Genomic DNA, 21868 nt, shown 5'->3' with positions numbered 1-21868 from the left:
AGTGCTACAATAAAAATGCTCTTTGGTTTTTTCTCTTGCATCTGTGCAGTATGTGCTTGTATGGGGAGATGTAATTCACTATATAGGGCCAGTTTCATTCTAGCACCGAATTACCAATATATACCGGATACGCACAAGGTAAAGTACAACACCGTCGATTTGTCTCTTCCTCTTGGGAACGTGTTAAGTAAATCATTTTGCCATTTTTGTCCGACGTTCTCAGATGTTCTGTTCATGTAAGAAGTAATACAAAAAAGGTCTAGCTATAAAGTAAAAAAAAAAAAAAAAGACGAAAAGAATTACTAGTTTCTTTCCCCCCTCCAGTTAAGAAATTAAAAGAAAGTGAAGAAATAAGCGAAGAATTAACTATAGAGGCTGCGTCAAAGACTGTTTTTGTTCATGACGGTATCAACGTCTAACAACAAGAATGATTGAAATTAATGACTGCCCAAGTTCTTGGCCTGTTGATCAAGAAAGTGACTTCTGTGCGAAGTATAACTGTCTAAATTGTCCAAATAAAACACTTGGATCCAGGACCCTTGTTAGGGTATGCTGCCCCTACATTCATGAAAACGTAATTTTTTAAAGTGTTTTTAATGGTTGAAATACAATTTTGCCGCCGGCTCCTAGGCATTGCCTTAGTTGCTTAATGGGTTACGGTGGTCCTGCTTAGATGTGAATTATGTAAACGAATGAAAAACTCTTGGAGTGGTAAAGAAGATGGCATGAAGATTTCTAAAAAATATCTATGGAAATGAGCAAAATTTTTGAAATAGCGATAATTATAGTGCATCAGTTAAGATTTTCATACCCAAGGAGATAAAGTTTCAATTAATTAACACAATTTACAATACAAAACTGAGTCAGACTTTGAACTTTCAATTAACATTTTCGGTGAAATTCGCGGCAAAATAGGTATTCTGTAGAGAATTTTTCGCGCTGTAGATGGTATCTTGAGATATGAATTGTGAGTCGTTTGAAGTACTGCATAATTAGAAATTTAGTTACATTTTTCAGCACTTTCCCCTATCGCATACGCCTACTCGTCCATTTTTTTCCTTCCTATTATTCTCATTTCAAAGGATTTATGCCGTTATTTTTTTGCTTTCTGCATGTTGAACCAATTTTTAGTGACATTCTTTGGCTCGTTTCAATTAAGTTCATAACTATTCGTGAAAGAGTAAATTACAATTTTTTTTAAATACAAAATATATGTTAAATACAAAATAATATATATGGAAACATAAGGAAAAGTAGATGACTCTCAGATATTAAGTTAAAGGTGCAAACAAGCCAAAATGAAGACAAGATTCCGAATCGTACTTAATGATAGTATTGTGTCATGAAAAATATTTTCAGGCTGTAATACTTTGATATATTAGCAGAAGATCGCAAGAGACAGCAAACTAAAATAGCCAACGTTTTAAGACAAACCTCGGGAATTTTTCAAATTTATGAGTGAAGAAAACCAGGGATTTGTCGTAAATTAAAAGTAAAAGAAAAGTCTGCTGATCATGGACTTGTTCGAAACGTGCACAGTTCATTCAAAATTTTATATGCATTTAAGGTCGCACGTTTTAATTATAAATAATATTTATATTTGTTAAAGAAACAGGTGGGAGTGGGGGGATGGCAACTCTAAGATTGTCGGCCTGTTTGGCATTATGAATAGCCTGTTCGCTCTCCAACTAACAGGATTCAAATTTGGCAGTGAACATAAACGTTTGTAATTGTCTTTAGGTTGGAGTCTATTAAACCAGTGCTTCCCAAACTTATGGATGTAAAGCCCCCTCCGGAAAAATTAAAATATTTCACGGCCTCCATTGTGTCCTCCACAATGGAAAATATTCCATTGTGCTTCTTATCAGTACCTTTGAAATGAAACTTATATGAATAAGCATTTATTTACTATATTTATTAAGCGCCGTACGCAGGAAGCAAAATTTGTGAACCAACAAATTTTGCTTCCTGTGATTTTTTTTCCATTAAAATATAAAAAATAACAAAAAAGAAATAATAAATAATAGAAATTAAATACGTTTCTTTTAAGAATAAAAAAAGAGCTACTTAGTCTCAAAACATTTTAAATTTGTTTTCATTATTTCACGACCCCCTCAACAAAACTTGCGGCCCCAAGGGGGGGTCGCGGCCCACAGTTTGGGAAGCCCTGTATTAAACCACTAAACGGAGTGGTTTAGTGGTCTCCCGAAGTGGCTTTCAAAAAAGTCCAGTGGTTGGTCTCTAGCGCAGGATTTCTGTAAAAATTATGTAATTATGTAGGAATTATGTAAAAAATAAATAAAAATACAAAAAATGTATAAAATTAACACAACTAGAAAAAAATCCGTAGTCAACGCACGTATTAATATTAATGTTTGTAACCTTTCGTGGGCTTGATTCCAATAATTTAAATCTTCTACAGAGACGCAATGTGAAATAATTGGACTGCGACTCTAAAAATGCCTCCATATTAATAACAGTATTAATAGAATATTAATAACAGAATTATTAAAAACAGTACCACAAAAATAAAGTCGATTGTGGATAAGTGTTGACAAATGATGGTAATAAATTTAACTTATTAAACTGATTTGCATCATTAAAGATGTTGTAACATGCAATATTAAACATATAGCATGTTTAAGAAAGTTTCCATTTGAAATATGAAACGTGGGTCATTTTTCAATGACAGAATCGGTTGTATATACTGTAGTACCCCAAGTGTTTGATGTCCAGCATAGAGAAATAGTCAAATAAATAATAAACAATGTGTTCTAGAATTTTTAAACATTTGCAAACATCCTACTGGAACATACAAATCTAAAAGAATTTGCACTAATTTTATCTGTTTAACAAAATTTTACTATTAACAAATATGAACAAAAATGAAAATCTCTCACGATATATATTCTATATTGACAGTGGACTTGATTGTGTGTGGGTGTGGGTGTATCACAAAGTTCTATTTATTATTATTATTTTTCTAAAACCAGTCGTGTATCTAATCAAAGCTTTCATATATCCGTCTTCCCCTTAACCGGTGGATTTGTGGACACCCATTTGGGATAAATTATTGAAGTGTAGGAACCGCTGCGATAGCTGCCACGCGACTTACAGCAGTTCCATTGCCATTTGTTATACCGATAACAAAGGTTTATATACAGGAGGGTTGAACTGACCTTCTTACGGTTTTCCTAGGGTTACTTTATCAAAAAAAGGCTATGTTCAAGATAACAAAGAATAGTCCGTACAGAGGATTGAACTCGACAAACGTTCCTAGTTTTTCTGGTTTAGTGGTGAAGATGGAAAAGTTGGAGTTCGAGATAAACATGTTTATCTTTTTGAGAAACCGAATGGCCCTTGAAAAAGGGGAGAATTGTAGATGTAGGTCAACAAGTAACAGTGTTATTCGGATTCGGTTGTGATTAGAATTCGTTTATTTGGCGAACTGTTCTTCACAGCCGACAACGTCAAGGAACGTTATGTTAATTTTTTCAACGTTTCGTAATGCACACATTATTTTCTATCTACGATCTATTTATGGCACAATCTATTCATGGCTACGTTTAACCACAGATAATGTTAATTGTTTCAGTGAACGGGAAGAAAATTTTATAAGTTCATTTTAAAATTTCCGTAAAATTAGCATGAAATAAATCAATTCCTATTGATAATACTAATGAATAAATACTTACCAATATTTTGCAGTAGGACAAATTACTGGAACAACAGGATGCTACAAAATCAAACCATATTTTAAGATTTTATTTCTTTTCAATGTTAGATATTAAAGAAATTAGATAACAGAAACAGTTATAATTTTTATTCAATAATATATTACTGGAATAAATTACTGGGGTGCTTATTAGTTCAAAGTGTGTCCTACAACTTATAAAATTTTACTTAAATTAGAAATTTCTCCTTTTTCTATGAAACTTTCAAATGCGAACTGAAATGTTAATACACGAGAAGTCCAATATAACGAGTTCACAACGATTGGTAAAAAATCGCAATGAATGCTTGCTAAAACCATTTTTTCCATTTTCTGATGATAAGGGTACAAAAAAAAATGTTTTTTTTTTTCAAACAATGAATCTATGATAGAGAATGACTTCGAATATTAATTTTGACGAGTATACGGACTGACGTGAATAATAAACGTGCTGGTGAGATTTTTACAGGGTAGTTTACCATTGCTCCCCCCCCCCCCATTTTATGCAGGCTCGGGACCAGCATACGGCTGGGACGTATTCATGACTGTAATCCATGTGTGTTCAAGGAGCCGGTTTGCCTGTTCTGGGGGGACGAAAAAACCAACATTGTTTTGTACCTGCGTAGGAGACCGGCTAACTTACTTTTCGTCGAAAGAGACCAGATAAAGGTTCCTCACGTCACTGACGGGAATCGAACCCAGCTCTTTCCCACCAAATCTATACTGACTGAACTACGGAGGCTCAAGTTACTATGATAATGTGAAAAAAATATATATATTATTATTATTCGTGACACCTCCAAGGAGTCCGAAGACTCATCGCGGGAGGACACCTATTGTACAACTCTCACTCTCCACCACTGCACTGATCAGCGCCATCTACTGGCCACCACCACAGCTAGTATTTTTTGTCTGTAAATTGTGTGTGTTCTGAAGGACCGATTTGTCTGTATGCGGGATGAAAAACCCGAGTTTCCGGGAGAAAAACCCTGCTACTTTCGTATGAGATCGGCTAACTCACCTTCGATTGGAAGTCGTCCAGATAAAGATTCCTCCCGTCATGACGAGAATCGAACTTGGGCCTTTTCCAATCGAAGGACGCATCGTACCGTCGTTCTTCCAATTGCGCTACGGGGGAGCTTATATTCTCATAACTACAAATAACAGTAGGTATGTGCTATTCCAATGATATATGATAAACAAAAATAAAGTGCAGTTCATTGATTGAAACGTGCGCCATACGATACTATTCTATTATGTTCATATGACGCACGTTTCAATCAATGAACAGAATCTGTGGAATTTCAAACGAATTGAAGTGCAATTATTCTCACTTTAGTTATAGTTATTGTGAAACAAAATGAACGCATCACCAGGGGTCACTGTAATATCTGCCAACCACAGAATCGGTTTCATACTAATTTTACGTGAAACTCGTTTTTCGAAAATAATGAAATAGCAACCACATTAAACAATTTGAAAGTTTAAAAATACGCACGAATTTAGATAAAATTTGTATTGTATTTATTTCTTATTTGAGTTTCATGCTTAGTAAAACTGTTTAAGCTTCATTCTCAAATCGGTTACTGCCTTACATTCCTCCCTACACCGCGATACATTCGTATTTCTCATTCAGATTCGTCTAATAACGTTAGACGGTAAGACTAGATATGAGGAAGTATTCCAGTAATATACAACATTGTTTTGTACAATAACGGTAATAACTGTTTGCTACCTGGGTACTCACTTTTAGTTATTAGTTATGTTCATTTGTTTTCTTCAATTTTTAAGTAATTTTCACAAATTAGTTTTGTGGTTTTTTGTTAATACAGTTCCACCCTGAATGAAATTTAGTAAAAGTTAGTAGTTGCGCGATGTTTATTAAAATATGTCGAGACATCTCATTTTTAGTATAAGCAGAATCGAACTTCATTATCAATATATTGAATAAATGATAATAAATAAATTGGCTCTGCATAACGCTCAGTTTATTTTTCCACGAATTCCCTAGCTTTCCGCATGCAAGATTCTAATAGGATTATGTCTTAGTTACCTTTTGCATGCAGCTTAAAAAAAAATCTAATCTTTTTGTCTCCGGAAAAACAGCTCGAGACCTTTCGTTAATTTATTATAATTTTTATTTTAGCAAAGTATTATGTATCATGTAGAGTATAGCCGATGATTAAAATTTTATGACAAATTAATGAAACTAGATAATGAATGCAATGAATATAATGTTAGTCGCCATTTTGTGCATTGATTTGTGTTTCTCTTAAATATAATACAAAATATTATTATGACTATAAATGAACTGCAACGAAACAGTCACACGCCGTAGACATTTTTATTACACTTAGCCTCTTCGAGTCGGTCCGTTCTTAGAATGACCGCTATTACTTATTACTGATTCGTTAATCAAACAAAAACAAACAATAAATCACTATTAACAGCTAAGAGACGTGCACGATGTAATATGGTAAAGTTGTTATCTTTCATTTTTATTTTTAGATTTGGATCCCATTTGAAAACTTTTGGTAAGTTAAAAATTATAGGCGATTCTTTCAGTTTAATATTTCTTTATTTTATAATTTTAATTTTTTCGCTTTAGCTTCAAAATGAAAATAATTGGAAGTTTAGAAACACTTTAAAAACATAAAAATGAAAGCAGTTGAGTGCAGTTATTGTCCAAAGCAGATTTCATGAAAGATAGAACACCACTGGAAAGACGAGGCATTAAAAACACGTGAATGAATCATATTTTACGAGAGGTGCTGGGGAAAATACGCAGCCTTCTAGTAACTGAAGAATAGTTAAAGCTGATCAGTCGATATTAAACTTTTTTTTTTTTGCTTTTGTAAAAAAAAAAAAAAAAATTAAGAAAGAGATATTATATGTAGATTGGTCACCGAAGACAGAATCTCAATTCGAACAATTGCCCGTATTTCTTTTATATGCGAATCAATTTCAAAGCAGAATTATGGATTAAGAAAGAACCAGTCATATACTTTAAATTAATTACTGATTCTATGAACATACAAAAAGAAAAGCAAATATCAAACTTTAAGAATTCGCAGAATCAGATAATCGTTTTAGTCTTCCTCTGAATGAGTGGAACAATATTATCGAAAATAATGGTCAGCATTGTTAGTTCATTCAATGACGCAAATTTTTAGTTTAGGATCAGTTCGTATGCCCATGAAATGTTCGTCAATTGAGGTTCAAAATGTTGTGGACTTGCAGAAATGCAAAAATTTGGAAGTGTGTGTGTGTGTGGGGAGGGGTAAAATATATTGTAGTTAGATGAATAGTTATGTAGTTACAGATATATAAATGTGATATATAAATATATATAAGAAAATGAAGAAATTCGGACGTAAAAACGCTGTTGAAAATTTGCTGTGCTTTAATCATTCCATTCATTCAGCAATTGTTAGCGCATTTTATTAAAAAATAAAATAATGGAAAAACAATGCTCGAGTCACGGGAATAGAAAAAGTAGCAGAGACTCAAAAACCCTAATCAATACCGAAGCAACTAGTTAAGTAGAAAAAAAAAAAAACTTCGCTGTATTATATTACAGAACCCTTCCAGTGAAAACAACTTAGAATTGCAGATAATGAACAACAATTAGCAAATTTATAATTAAAATTATAACTATTTTGTCGGAGTTTCTGAAGTATTCTCAGTAATAGTCCGTTGCTGTTAATGCATTAATTTCAGTGTGTGCAACCTGGGCGTCCCGTCTAGAAGACGATTAACAGTAGACTTCCTGATGACGTAATGTTTTATAGATTTGTAAACTCTATTTATGAGAAGATCGCCATGGCTGAGATTTGTAAATAATTTATTATTTTACTAGAATATTAGGACTTATTATTATTTTTTTTTATTTTATTTTTTTTAAATAATACTTCCCACCCTAGAAAGGTTACAGACTCATAGCCTGTTAGTATTATGATGGATGAACTATGTTAGATAAACTGGAAACACCTTACCGTACATGTATCTCGAAAAGCCATTTCAATAAACAGGGTAGCGGTAATTACACTAGTTGAGATATTTTTCCTGAAAACTTTCACAAATATCGAAGTCACTAGGTCTGAAAGCTGGTGTATGCACTCACTGCACAGATGATCACGTTAATAAGAGGTGGAGAAATTTCATCGATATACTTACTCATGCAGCGGTGAAATTTTAACTCTTAATGCAATCCGAATAATTTTTATGACATCGGTGTATTTCATTGAGGCTGTTCTACTAAACAGAACCTTTTATGAACTCTTTGCAAAAATACTGTGATGAGAAATTCTTGTTTTAACTACAAGTAACTCACTGTGAAACGTAAACACATAATCTCAAACTAGTCACACAATGAGTAGATGAGTCACGCCTCTGTCCGTACCGTGTCTACTTCATTACATTAATAGAGTGCGTGCTTCACTATCGGTAGCTGCCATCCATTTGATTAGTGCTGGGAGTACTGTCTTAATGATACTTCATGGGTGTCAGTTTTCTGCCTGGTCGCCGCTTGCATCGTTAAAACGAAAATTCGATATGGTTTCACACCTCAACGGGGGTAATCATTGTGTTTCTCATCCATCATGTTCCAACTGCCGCTGCTCTCTACGGCATCTTTCTCCTGTGGGTGTTGTGTTTCTGTGCTGACTTCCTAATGTTGTTATGCGTAGCGTTTGCTCTTTGTAAAAGATGAACTTCAAATGAAGCGCTGCACGTGACTTGGCACGCGACATGGATCGTGTGTGTGTTGTGTGCGTACGCACTGCAGAGCTGGAGGATGCGTGACGTGTAATAGACAGGGTTGACGGAGTCGGTGTGAAAAGTAAACGAGTTGAAAATTCCCAATTTTTTTTTTCTCCTAACGATAGTTTTTTTTTTTTTTTTTGCTCTCTTCGGCTGATGATAATATTTTGAATATATTTTTGGTTGACTTTTATTCAGTGAATATATTTATAGATATTTTATTCAGAAAAAAAAATAAGCTAGTTATACAAACTCACTGGTGTAAAAATATTAATTAGGTGATAAAACAGCACACGAATTGCTATAACAATGACAATTATTCCTCTATTACTAGTCGAGACAGGAAATGAAATTTTGAACAACTTTCTTCTGAGTTTCTGTACGCTCTCCGCATTTTAACAGAAATAAGTGAATTAAAATTAAGAAGAATAAAAACTCCGAAACCAAAAATACACACTAGAAATTTATATAAAATAGGAGAATTCACAAGTATATACAAGTATATTAGTTTTTAGTCAAATGAGTTTTCGTTTCTTTAGACTGCAATAATTGTCTCCAACTGGAATTGTCAACTCGTGGACAAGAAGATACCATAGCTTTTCTTGAGTTAAACATTTACTAACATACTCTCCAGGTTTGCGTACTCATTTTAAAGAATCAACTCAGTTTAGGGTGAAAATATGATATATGTAAATTAACACACTAAAAAATTTATTATATTTTCTTTTCATGCGTATAATATAAAAAAAATGAAATTAAAATATATATATATATCATTTATCAGGGTAGTTTGCAAGCAAGTTAACATCATATCATGTATCTTACTAATAACACTCACATAAGAAAATATAATTGTAAGAAACATTCCATAATGTTCTGCATAATAAAAAATATTTATTATTTTATTCAATGAAAAGAGTTAAACATTTATTGCGCAATGTGATTAAAACGGCCGCTTAAAATGTATTTAAGATTACGATAATATTCTTGTGAGAATTTTGTAGATACATGCTTAATTTATTTTATTTTATTTTTTAAATCAGAAAGATGTATTTCCGGAAGAGTCTAATAGAAAACAGAGAGAACACAACCATTACCGGAAGGCTCCCTAGTGGGGTATTATGTTAACGAGACCGGATGTAAAGGAGTTTATGGAAGTCTCCTCCCATCAATCTTAGGAAAAGATTAAGTTATAAATACACTGATGTCATGAACTTTAGTGTAATAAGAATGATATGCTGAGGGACTCCAGGAAGGGGAAAGTATGGTATATCCTCTGTATTCCCTCAGAGCAGCGGTGCGCAGCCGTTTTAACCTGGTAATCTCCAATTGAATCGATCGCTCCCTCCTTTTCTTAAGATCTCTTTCATACTGTCCGAGATGCAGGATGATGAAAAATTTATACTTCTTTTCTTACCTAAATATACTTGGTATATTTATGTCATTGAGATGTAAAAAAATCATTCATAAAAATGGGGGAAAATAACCTGTATATTTTCTACAAATGGTGACATACAAACAGTTTCTGCCCAATGGAAGCCAGCCGACAAATTAAAAACATTGCAAATTTATTCAGGTCGAAATCTGAAATTTTCAATACGCAGAAAAACTGAAAGATTTGATAAAACACAGACCTGATTCTTGACATTTCGGGAAATCTGATCTAATGGTACAAAAGCCAAATATCAGCTCCATTTACTGTTTCTATCTTGTTCTTTCTTTCTTGTTTCCGAATCTTCTCTATTAACACTGAAGTACGCCCAGAGCTTCATCTTCTCACGTATACTTTTATCCTTTAGGTATAATCTCTTCTGTTATTATTTGTAAATTGGATCAACAGGTTCACGAATGACAAGACACTATATTTCTCAAAAAAAATAAAAAAAAACTGCTGTATTCTTTTAATTCTAATATCCATAATATTCATTAATATAGGTTGCTAATTAACTTTAACTTCATGCGAATTCTTGTCTTAATCACGAAGAATATATTCAAATATTGTAATCGTTACAACACTAGATCTGCAGACACGAACAGACCTCTCCTTGAATAACGTCAACATTTATGTTTTCTTTGCATAAATATATCTTCATACTAGCTGCTGAATAAGTAAGGATTTCTTCTTCAAGATGATACATATTTCTAAAACAACTAGTTTTGGAACCCTGTTTCATTTGTGGTACCACTAAATTTTTAAAACTCCTTCATCAGTCAGAGGATAGAACATCTTACTTAAATTTAGTAAGGACTCCTCTGACTCTCTTTTTAAGAAGAGAAACTTTAAAGGAAACCAGCGCAAACCATTTATCGTTACTTAATAGAATGTTAATCGATTTCTTATTCATTATTTGCAAATTATTGCCGGTTTTTTTTTATTTAAATCCTAGAAGTAAAAGTTTGTAACCTATTGCACACAGTGAGGGTTAGAAGAAAGGACTCGGTTAATGATAAATTTAAATTATTTCAACTGTGTGTGTATGTGTGTGTGTGTGTGTGTGTGTGTGTGTGTGTGTGTGTGTGTGTGTGTGTGTGTGTGTGTGTGTGTGTGTGTGTGTGTGTGTGAGAGAGAGAGAGAGAGAGAGAGAGAGAGAAATTAGTGTTACTGAAACTGAAGTTTGTCCAAACAGTTAAGTTTGTCTTCAGGTTAAGCTGCATTTCTTTCGAAGTATTTTTTTTTTAATATCTTACATAGAAGAAATTTTCCTCCTCCCTTGCAAATCAAAAGCGCATATATATCGAGAAGTAATAATTTTTTATGCAACTTCAAGCTCTTTTATTCATCCACTTCTATCGCTTTCTTCCAACAAAAGGTTTGCGGTCTCCGTACAGATTACAGTATTACTGTATACAATCCTCCTATTCTAAAGCTTGGGGGAGATGGGTGGGGGGTATAAAAGAAAGAGATTAACGGACATTTTAAGCAACACATTCATAAAGTGGTTAAGTTGGTGAAATGGTAGTTCATTCAGTTTGGGATTAGTTCCTACACGTGAATATGGCACCAGCTGCTGCTCGGAAAAGCGAATAGTAGAGAGAAATACTCCCGAGTATGAACACAGAAACAACCAGTTAAATCTTGAGTGAGAGCAAAAAAAGATATTGAAGGGGAAAAAAAGTCTGCTATGTAAATAAAGAAATTCAGGATTAAATTCATGTAATAACCCTTATTCAGTTTTTAATATTGAACTATTCACGAGCATCAGTTAATATGCATGTTACATCAGATGAAGCATATAATGCTCTCTGTGAATAATCATAAATAAGAAATGATTGAACGGAATACGTCATAATGTGTTCGATATATATATATATATATATATATATATATATATATATATATATATATATATATATATATATATATATATATATATATATATATATATATCTAGAGGAGTAGTGTTCCGTTCCCCACCTGCATGTATAAATTTATAACTACAGAATCATTCTTTGACAAAATGGCAGCTGCTATTATAAATCTATTAACTAATAATGAAAACGTCAACCTTAAGATATATTTTTTCGGGCCCAAATGGCCTCTCGATTGCAACAAACCATTGTCTTGTTTTATTCTACTCCGGAACCTTGACAGTTCTGAAAAATATGATCACAGCAAAAACAATAGTCATTCTTCCTCTTGTACGGACATAAACACCGCTACTTCTATAGAAAAAAACCTGCTATAACTGCCGTGTCCCCCCATTTTGCGTTCTACTGCATAGACTGAAGTCTGTCTTTTTCTTTCTATAGGCACTGATGCATATTTTTTGGGAGACTGTAAGTCGGGAGCTATATTTCTTCACTTCTGCCACTGTTAACGCTCGAGTTTTTGTTCATTGCTCACAACAAAACATGCCCTTCAACAACGATCATATTTCACGACACTCAGTTACCCTCTACTGCTTCACATCCCCTACTTTTCCCCTCTCCTGGGCTTCCGTAATAGCTGGGATCCTGTAGGGAGTAGAGATTTCTTTATTTTTTATTTTTTATTTTTTTTGAGCAGCAAAGTTCGCTGTAACATATTCACTCTGGAATATGAAATAAAACTCATAGCAACAAATTCTGATATTTGGTCATTGATAGACAGAATATTACATCTTTTTTTCTTTTTCTTTTCCTTTTTTTTTTATTTTTTTAAATAGAAAAACTGACGGTTCTAGAAATTTCGGAAAATAATGGATTATCGGTCAGTTGATTGAATTTGCATCTGATAATCCCTTTATAACAATTTATTATAGTTTCGTCCTGGATTTTTTTTTAATCAAATTTCCAAAAGTGATTTCATATTTACAAGCATGTACTAGTACTTATCTAAGGAGTTATTCATCGATTTAATTCTAAACAACTGATTAAATACCAAAAGGAACAGAATAAAAAAAAAGACGAGAGTTATTTTATTAGCTAAAAATTTTATTATATATATTTCTCTAAGATTGTCTATCTCTTTTATAGTGGAGATTGTCTTTTCTTCATATTTTCCCATTAATCAGTGTTCTTCAGGGCTCTGCTATTTCACTTACACTCTTCTTCTTCTTATTATTATTATTACGTGACACCTCCAAGGACTGATCGCGGGAGGATACTCTACTCCACTCATTTGCACACATCTCTTCATATGTAATAAAAGGGCCTTCTCTCACTCATCTGAAAGCCTATTCACAATTTTGCTGATAATAGATCTCCATTCCTCTTACACATATGTGAGAGGAATCTCTTACATATGTGTAAGAGATTCTTACGCAGAGTACAAACATTTCAGGCTTTAAGGTTATCTATTTCCAGTATCATAAACACTGATCTCGATACCCTCGTTCGATGATATGATTTCCTACTCATCTCTAACGCTTCCGAGGCACAATACTTTTTTCGCTTTTTTCTTTTTTTTTTCCTCTCGCAAAAAAAATCTTAATTTTTCCTCCATTTCCTTTGATAATGTTTAGCTTAACTTAACAATAAAAATCAGATAATCACGGACTGAACTAAATCAGCATTTCCTGGCATAATTACATAACTTCCACAACATCATTGGCCTCAAGAAAACTTGGTATCCGTTTTTGATCAAGATGTTACTTTCTAGAGATGTTACTTTCTAGAAAGATGAAGGGCATATTTAAAAAGTTCTAGTAACTTTTTTAAATATGCCCGACCTTAAGAATGCTGCATATTTGAAGTAGTATATTTTACGACCTCTCTAAAAATTATTGATGCTGTTTATAAGAGGTGAATTCGGCTAATTGACGACCATTCTCTCTCTCTCTCTCTCTCTCTCTCTCACACACACACACACACACACACACACACACACACACACACACACACACACACACACACACACACACACACACACACACACACACACAGGATAGGTTCTCTTTAGCCACTGTCTCACAAATGGTCAGTTTCCGCATTTCGTCTCTTATGCAGATATTTCCGAGTGCGCTCATCATCAGAACTGGCATCCATCATACCCCATTTCTGCTAAACCTACAGTAACACGAGCCACAGCTGCTCAACATCCTTTTGGAGTTGAATTGCTGACTCACCGAACCTGCTACTCCCATTCATCTTTCATTCAATCTACCTCTGTTCTTTAGAACAGCTTCCCCCATGAAGTACTCCCCAAAGATTACAACCTCCAGTTCTTCAAAAATAATATGGACAGATTACTTTGTTGTTGGTATCTGCCCATATACTGCATTGATTTTCTACAGACTTTAGTGCTCTCGTGTGTGGGAGTGATATATAAATGTTGAAATATTATATATAAATGCATTTGCTTCCTATATACTTAAGAAACTTTGGCACACCGCTGTCTTACAACCACTCTTCCAAAAGTGGCTCAAAAATTAGTAATCGGTAAGTAAATGACTAAATGTAAAAAAAAATAAAAATAAAAATAAAATAAAATAAAAATACAAAACCACCCGCCCATATGCCTTTGACATCTTATCACACGCTTTGTCCGCGCGGTTAGCCTAGTGGCTTTGCGCTTCGCAACCATATGCCAGGGGAAGGAGTGTCCTGGGTTCGATTCCCGTCGCCAACGTGAGGAGCTTAAGGATCTTCCTCAGCCATAGCCAAGTTAGCCGGTCTTGGGCGTGAACAGCAAGGTTTCCCCTCCCCCCCCCCAGTTTATCTGGGGTTTTTCATCCCGCAAGCAGGCAAACCGGCCCCGTGAACACACGGATCTACAGCCATAAACACTTAACCCCCCCCATGAGGGGGCTCAACTCGCCCCAATAGGGACGGGGGGGGATGAAAGGAAGGAAACTCCATATGAATAAATAAATAAAATCACACGCTTTACATTATTTACCAATCACCGTTAGTGAACAGCATCGTAATTCAGTACCACTTAAAAATTAATGCTTGGTATTCAAAAACTTATCTGTGAGGCTTCGTAAATAATGGAACTCAAAACGGGAATCAGAAATCTTAGATTCCATAAATTACCTTAAAAAAAACTAATTGGACAATATTTACGTAAACACACTAATTAAATTATCATGTTGATATTTTAAATATAATTTTAATAATAATTAGCATTCCGAATGACAATTAGCCCTATCACAGTGTTTAAATGTATAAAACACCAAGAGTTGAGAAATTAAAAACAAGTGTGTGTGTGTGCGCGCGCGTGATGTAAATACAAATTAAATTAGTCTGACAGTATTGTGCCATTCTGAATATGAGATATTTCTGAATATTAATTGTCATGCATTTTCTTTATATATCTTAATCAAACTTAAAATACATAAATTAATTAATGTGTTTTAGATAAATGAATTACTTATTATGATAATTATACCTCTACGATAAAGTTTTGAAACCACTGCCCTCAAATATTATACGGTAACTTATTTTAAAATTATATTCTAATATAGTTAATGTGACCATTTTTATTTGACACAAAAGTGGGAGGATAAACACGGACATCACCCCCTCTCCCACTATATTTCTATATTTTCATAATTTGAATTAAAAAAAATTAGTGTACAACTACAAAATACAGTAGTATCAGATTTAACAAATCAATAATTCGTAATGGTTTAACTTAAGTGTATTTTAATTGAAAATATGGAAATGATTAATTTATTAAAAAAAAAAACAATTCGAACATATTAATAATGCAATATGTAGATATTTGTAAAAAAGTAAAAATTTTATTGTACTTGTCAGATGATAAAATCTTCTGCAATAAATATGGGCGGAGCTATAAAAATTTATGAATTCCAAAAATGGAAATTCGATTGGACAACCAAGTTTTTTTCTGTAACTTAGAATCAAAAGTATACTTCCGTTTTTGTCTATTCCTTTATAAGAACTAGTATAATAAAAATATAATAATAGGACGTTTTAAACTCACTGAAACTTAAAAAACAACGTCTGACTAAAAGAAAAAAATTCACAAAACTATGAACGTTCGTTGTCAACTGTTGTGCATATCAAGTGCGCGTGCATGGCTCATGCTAGAGATCATGTTATTATGAAAAGTGAGCTCAAAAGCGGGAGATTTTGGTATCCTGCTAGCTTTTCTGAGAAAAGCGGGACACAAATTTAAAAATCGGGACCTATAGTCACCTTAAGTATAGTCCAGGTGAAAAATGGACCAAAGCTGTCTACAGAAAGCAAAGTTGATTCTCTCTCTCTCTCTCTCTGTCTTTCCACCTTCCTATCAAACTCTTAACCAACCAGTTTAAATTAATAAAGGTGTTAAACTGAAAGTGATTCAGCAAACTTTCTTGCTGATAAATTAAGAAATGGCTCTGGGAAAATTTAGAGTACAGAAATCTCTCTCTTCGAATATCCTTAAAATCTCGTTTTCAAGGCCAACAAATGGAAGGACATAATAAAAGCACTCAAAGGCCGCTCTCACCTAAGTCAATTATAGAAACATTTCCTTTCCTATGCACATGAGCTACTTAATTCGATTTCACTTTTATCCACTTGCGGTTTTCAGCTTAGTCATGACGTCACGCGTAGGTCTGCATGTACTGACAGATGGTCGTGTGCCGCAGTAGGGGGCGTTATTGTTACGCGAAGAGCGGGGTTCACTCTAGTTGTTCAATGACTTGGAAAACGGCGTTAAGCTACAGGGATAAGCTTGAAGAACCACACTTGCAAATTTTCTTTTATTGGTTCTTTTCATAAATGCCGGATTTAATTTTATAGGGTGATGCTACATTAAGATTTCACTTAGTATATTCACTTCTATACTTCTAAAATTGTTTCTCTAGAAAAAAAAAGGGGGGGGGCGAAGAATCACAGTGGTAAATCAGGGCAATCATTGTAAATAAATGCTTGCTGTTTTTTACTCTTTTTTTTTTTTGTTTTTCTTCTTTTCCTTCATTGATAGTATATGCACGTGCTCTGGCTCTTCGAGCACGTGCACCACTATCCATGAAGTTGTTTTGAGGTGCGCGAACATTGTTGACAACAACAGCAGGCACACAAAGTAACAAGGCCAAGTGAACCGCTGGTGTGCGTATATACTTCATAAACGAGCGTGCATCTGAGGAGCAACAATGAGTGGCACGTGTCCAAGATTTCCTCCACTGTTTGCTACTACCCGAAGCGTGGCAGAAGGGATGGTTGATTTTAATAAACATGTTTGTATGAAAATACTCAGTAAAGAATAATATGCTGTCTTCAACATCCGTTGTCAGGTGGACGATGTTTACTATTTACTCATCATAATCAGTTAACAAAAGCGTAGCAGAAGAAGAAGAAGAATATACGCAAAACCTCTGAATTTTCTTTATTCGTTTTTGATTTTGATTCAAAAAAGCCAATTTCTTTTTCTAAGAATCGTGCTAATTCTTAGAAAAAGAATCATTAGCACGTTTGTTCCTATTGCAACAATAGGAACAAACGTTTCTCTTAACGGATTAATTTTCGCTAATAATTGTTATGTTGTACTTAACTTACAACAATCAAAGGGTAAGGATCGTTACACACACACACACACACACACACACACACACACACACACACACACACACACACACACACAACGGTGATAACAACAAAATAAGGAAAAAAAAGAAATAGACTTTATAAAAATTGTCAGTTTTGGTGCAACTCCTCATTTACAGACCATTCATACCAAAATAAAAATCTTTAATTACTAGTGAATATTACAAATGATTAAATTCACATTTATTAAATTTAATATTATTAAAATTTAATTTAATTTAATAAAAATTACCAAATTCAATTTTTTTTAAAAAAAAAGTTCCAACCAAAAAAAAAAAAAAAGATAAGTTATTCAATTTGTATTTCATCATGAACTCTACAATTCAATAGAAGGTATTATCGTTTCGCTCGTTTGGTTTGTTAAAACTGGATTAGTTTAAGCAAACTGAATTTTAACTGCTAATTCACCTGAGTAAAATATATTTCTTTAACTAAAGGGACTATTTGATGAAATTATTAGAATCCACTTCCTGTCGAGTTAGATTTTATGTTGCTATCTACTATTGATCAGTATTATTGCAGTGAGAGAGCCTCCGTAGCTCAGTTGGTATAGACGATGCCCTTTGGTCGGAACGACCTGGATTCGATTCTCCTCAATGACATGAGAAACCTTTATCTGATCTCTTTCGACGAAAGGTGAGTTAGCCGGTTTCCTACGGAAGTAGGGAGTTTTTCACCAGGAAACTCGGGTTTTTCTTCTCTCAGAACAGGCAAACCGGCCCCGTGAACACACACAGATTTACAGCCCTAAATACTTACGACAATATGTGGAAGAGATGCTGCGTCTTATTATATTTTAGGAAATAAAGAACAATAAATGATATAACTGCATTTCAAAATATTTAGGTTGGATTCAAATCGTACGAGAAAATCGGAAACGACTATATATATATATATATATATATATATATATATACCCCCACAGACATATACAGAGAGAGAGAGAGAGAGAGAGAGAGAGAGAGAGTGTGTGTGTGTGTGTGTGTTTGAGAGTTTGTTCTGAAAGTCAAATCAGACATAAGTTTTAAGCGTCTGAAATATCATTAGAGCTAGTATGAAATATAGTGTAGAGATGGCCGACTTTTAAAAAGTGCGATTTTTAGTGGCCATTTTTTTAAAGTTTTCATTTCATCTTTGTTAAATGCATATATTCTGGCCAGTTTGCCTGATTTGCGGTTAAAAAAGTTGCTGGGGGGGGGGAATACCTGTCATCTCCGTATTGGCTAACTCATCTTCATCTGAAAATCCCTTATAACAGCTCTTCGCGCTGCGTAGAGCAGCGCTTCCCAAACTGTGGGCCGCGGCCCCCTTGGTGGCCGTAGGTTTTGTTGAGGGGGGCCGTGAAATAATGAAAACAAATTTAAAATGTTTTAAGACTAAGTATATTTTTTTTATTTTAAAAGAAACGTATTTAACTTTTATTATTTCTTTTTTGTTATTTTTTATATTTTAATGGAAAAATTTACACATCGGTGTTGGTTCACAAACTTTGCTTCCTGCGTATTTCGGCGCTTAACGAATATTAGTAAATATTGCTTATTCATATGTTTCATTTCAAAGCAGTGGTTAATTGTATTTACTTCGAATGCTCTCCAGGGAAGTTCCAAATCTTTCTGTCCCTTTCATAACGCGTTCGTAATCAGGGACTGTTGATATTGACTTTATATACATATCAAAACTCGTTTTATATTATCACTGTCATCCGAGCTAGTTTTCTGTTACCAATAAAAGTTTCGCATATACTTCACACATGAAAAAAAGCTTAAACAAGTTCATGTGGGGAGATAGTAACTCGCTTGCGGTGGTAAAACACGCCCTCCCTAAGAGCCACAGAGGCAATAAAAATAAGTACTTTTATTATACCAGTGAATAAGGTATGAGGAGTCTGTGTAATATATTTCTCAACAAATAGTGCAATTAGAGACAACTGGGATAAAAACACACTAATTAATGAATCACATGTCCCCTTATACAGAAACTATGCTGTATAGACTGAAACAAAACCATATGTTGCATGGGCAAACACAGTACTAACTAAAAACTATTGTTATTAATTAGATGTATGTGAGTTCGATTTCCCAAGGCAGCAATAAAATTCAACCGAACGTGTTAAAACTAAGTAATATATATATATAGTGAATGTTATGGCAGTTTCACATATGGAATTCGGTTGAAGAGAGTTAGCATTTCAACTCAATTGTCAGCTATGCTTTTATCTTTCGGTTGCGCGATCTTTTGTTAATACCGCACCAATCATATGCACGTTTTAATAAACAGACTGCCTTTGCTGTCTGTTTCGCGTTAGGCTTAATTACCATAAAAGGAGAAAAGTCACAAAAGTGAAAAATGTTCCTGGTCCGGGGGATTCTCTTATTCAGGTAATATTCACTAATTTCATGTTATCAGTCTGTGGTGATATTATTTGATCTATTCTACGTTAAAAAATTTAACCCTGAGATGGATAAGTGGTTGGTAAAAAATAAAAAAAATCCCGCGAACAATCAGAAGAAGCAGAAACAGACTTAAAAAAAAAAAAAAAAAAAAGGACAGTATTTTACCAGAACAGCCCGCATCGTCTTCAGAACCAAACGGTAAGAGGCAAAAAATGTAATATATGCATTCGATTTTTGCAATATTCGCTGTGTATGTTTTGTATTGAATATAAATACAATAAATATTATAATAATATATCTCTATTACGATTTTTTTTTGAGGGGGGCCGTGAAATATTTTAATTTTTGCAAAGGGAGCCCTGACATCCAGAAGTTTGGGAAGCACTGGCGTAGAGGATTTGAACCAAGGTCTTCTTTTCAACCAAAGGGCACCTTCGAAACCAACTAAGCAACGAAGCCAAATCAGCTATGAATTTCGTCGTCTCGTGTGGAACCACTGCTTATTGAAAACCTGAAGTGACTTGAAAAAGACCAAACATAGTCCATTTTAGCCACTTTAGGTCGTCTTCATATCAAACAAGAAACTTTTACTGCCCATAGGCGACACTAGTGCACGTTTACGTTTACAACCTTTCGTGGGGATGATTCATGCGAAAGAAAAGGGAAGCCTCCAAATTATGATAGGGTGCTTCTAAGCCAATCGACAACAAATATAGATATCTCCGTAATTACATCAATACATCAACAATATACGTAGTTCTGAATATAAGTATGAAATAGATAATTAGCATAATTATTTTATCTTGGTTCTTTCTCACTGCTACTCGTAGTTAAAAGATATACTTGTGGCATAAGAGGTTTCTTCAATTAAGACGAAAAAACACAAAGGATAAGTAATACTGTTTATTTAAGGCTATACATAAAACAATGCAATGATATAACTAAGGAAATATTGTCTTTGTTATATGAACTAGGATTATTGGAAATAAAAAGCTGAGGACTGATTCGAACCATGTAGACGTGTGATACTTTTGAACTGTTATTACCTGCTCTAGAAATTTGGCATTGTAAGAAAGAGTAGATAGAAGTAATAGTGAAGTGGTAAAAAAAAAAAAAAAGAAAGAAAAGTTCCTTTTTTGTTGTAGTTGTTTTGTATTGTTTTTGCTTTATAGTCTTCCCAACTACAATATGCTACAGTCAGCCACCATATAAGGCTATTCGTCAGATATGATTGCTACTCGAAGATTGATTCAAAATCAATAATATTTTATGAATAAGTTGGTTTTATTTTAACCCTTTAATAAAATAATTTGATATTTTGTCAAAGTTTCCTAGAAAGTAGGATATCTGTGTTATTAAGCCATCGTTCAGTTTACCGTTCCGTGTCATTTCAAGGTCATTTAATCCTGCCGACCGTTTCATTCTTTGTTATTTCGACAGGTCCACAAAGTCTTGTGTTCCATTGATATCGGTGTGCTTGCCATTCATGCTGCCACTTTAGATGGCAAGTTTGACAGCAACAATTTCATGGTTACATAGTTTCAAATAGGCACTGCAATGAGGTGTGTGGAAAACCGATTCTTGGGTATCAGCTTTGCGGAAGTGACTATTTCAGGTTTAATTTCGCTTTCGAAAGGATTTTCAAATAGCGGTATTGATAAACGCGGAGCGCAAATGCTGTCGGTAAAAACTGTAGAAGAGTAAAGAATATTCTCTTTTAGCATTTTTGTTATAATCATTCGATTGTATTGCAGTCAACAAACAGACAATCAACATTATTTGCTACTAATCGCAACTAAGGCAATTACAAAAAGCAATTACTAAAAGCAATCCTTATTTGACATAAAATTATATAACGGTTTTTATTTATTTATTGAATTCCCTTCGCCTATTAGACATAATTAATATAAAAGATTCCCAGTTTATTGTTATAACTTTATAATTTTTGAAAAAATCTCAATTATTCAGTTATCAGAAGCATTGGTTATTATTACTATTATTGCTACTACATTTTTTTTTCCTC

General features: G+C 33.8%; 1 protein-coding gene across 1 annotated transcript in view; it reads right to left on the bottom strand.

Moving 5' to 3' along the window:
• LOC150104286 (wings apart-like protein homolog) overlaps positions 1-21868 on the bottom strand; it is a 401535-nt gene that overhangs the window by 266090 nt on the left and 113577 nt on the right. Inside the window, exon 2 of the mRNA XM_090396897.1 lies at positions 3696-3736. The gene's annotated coding sequence lies outside the window, so the exon portion shown is untranslated. The remainder of the gene's footprint in view (positions 1-3695; positions 3737-21868) is intronic.

This window comes from Typopeltis vanoorti, chromosome 8, assembly GCF_054136105.1.
Source record: "Typopeltis vanoorti isolate ZY-2024b chromosome 8, IOZ_Tvanoo_1.0, whole genome shotgun sequence".
Taxonomy (NCBI): domain Eukaryota; kingdom Metazoa; phylum Arthropoda; class Arachnida; order Uropygi; family Thelyphonidae; genus Typopeltis; species Typopeltis vanoorti.
The sequence above is the reverse complement of the archived record's forward strand: the minus strand, read 5'-3'. Positions and strand labels throughout refer to the sequence as shown.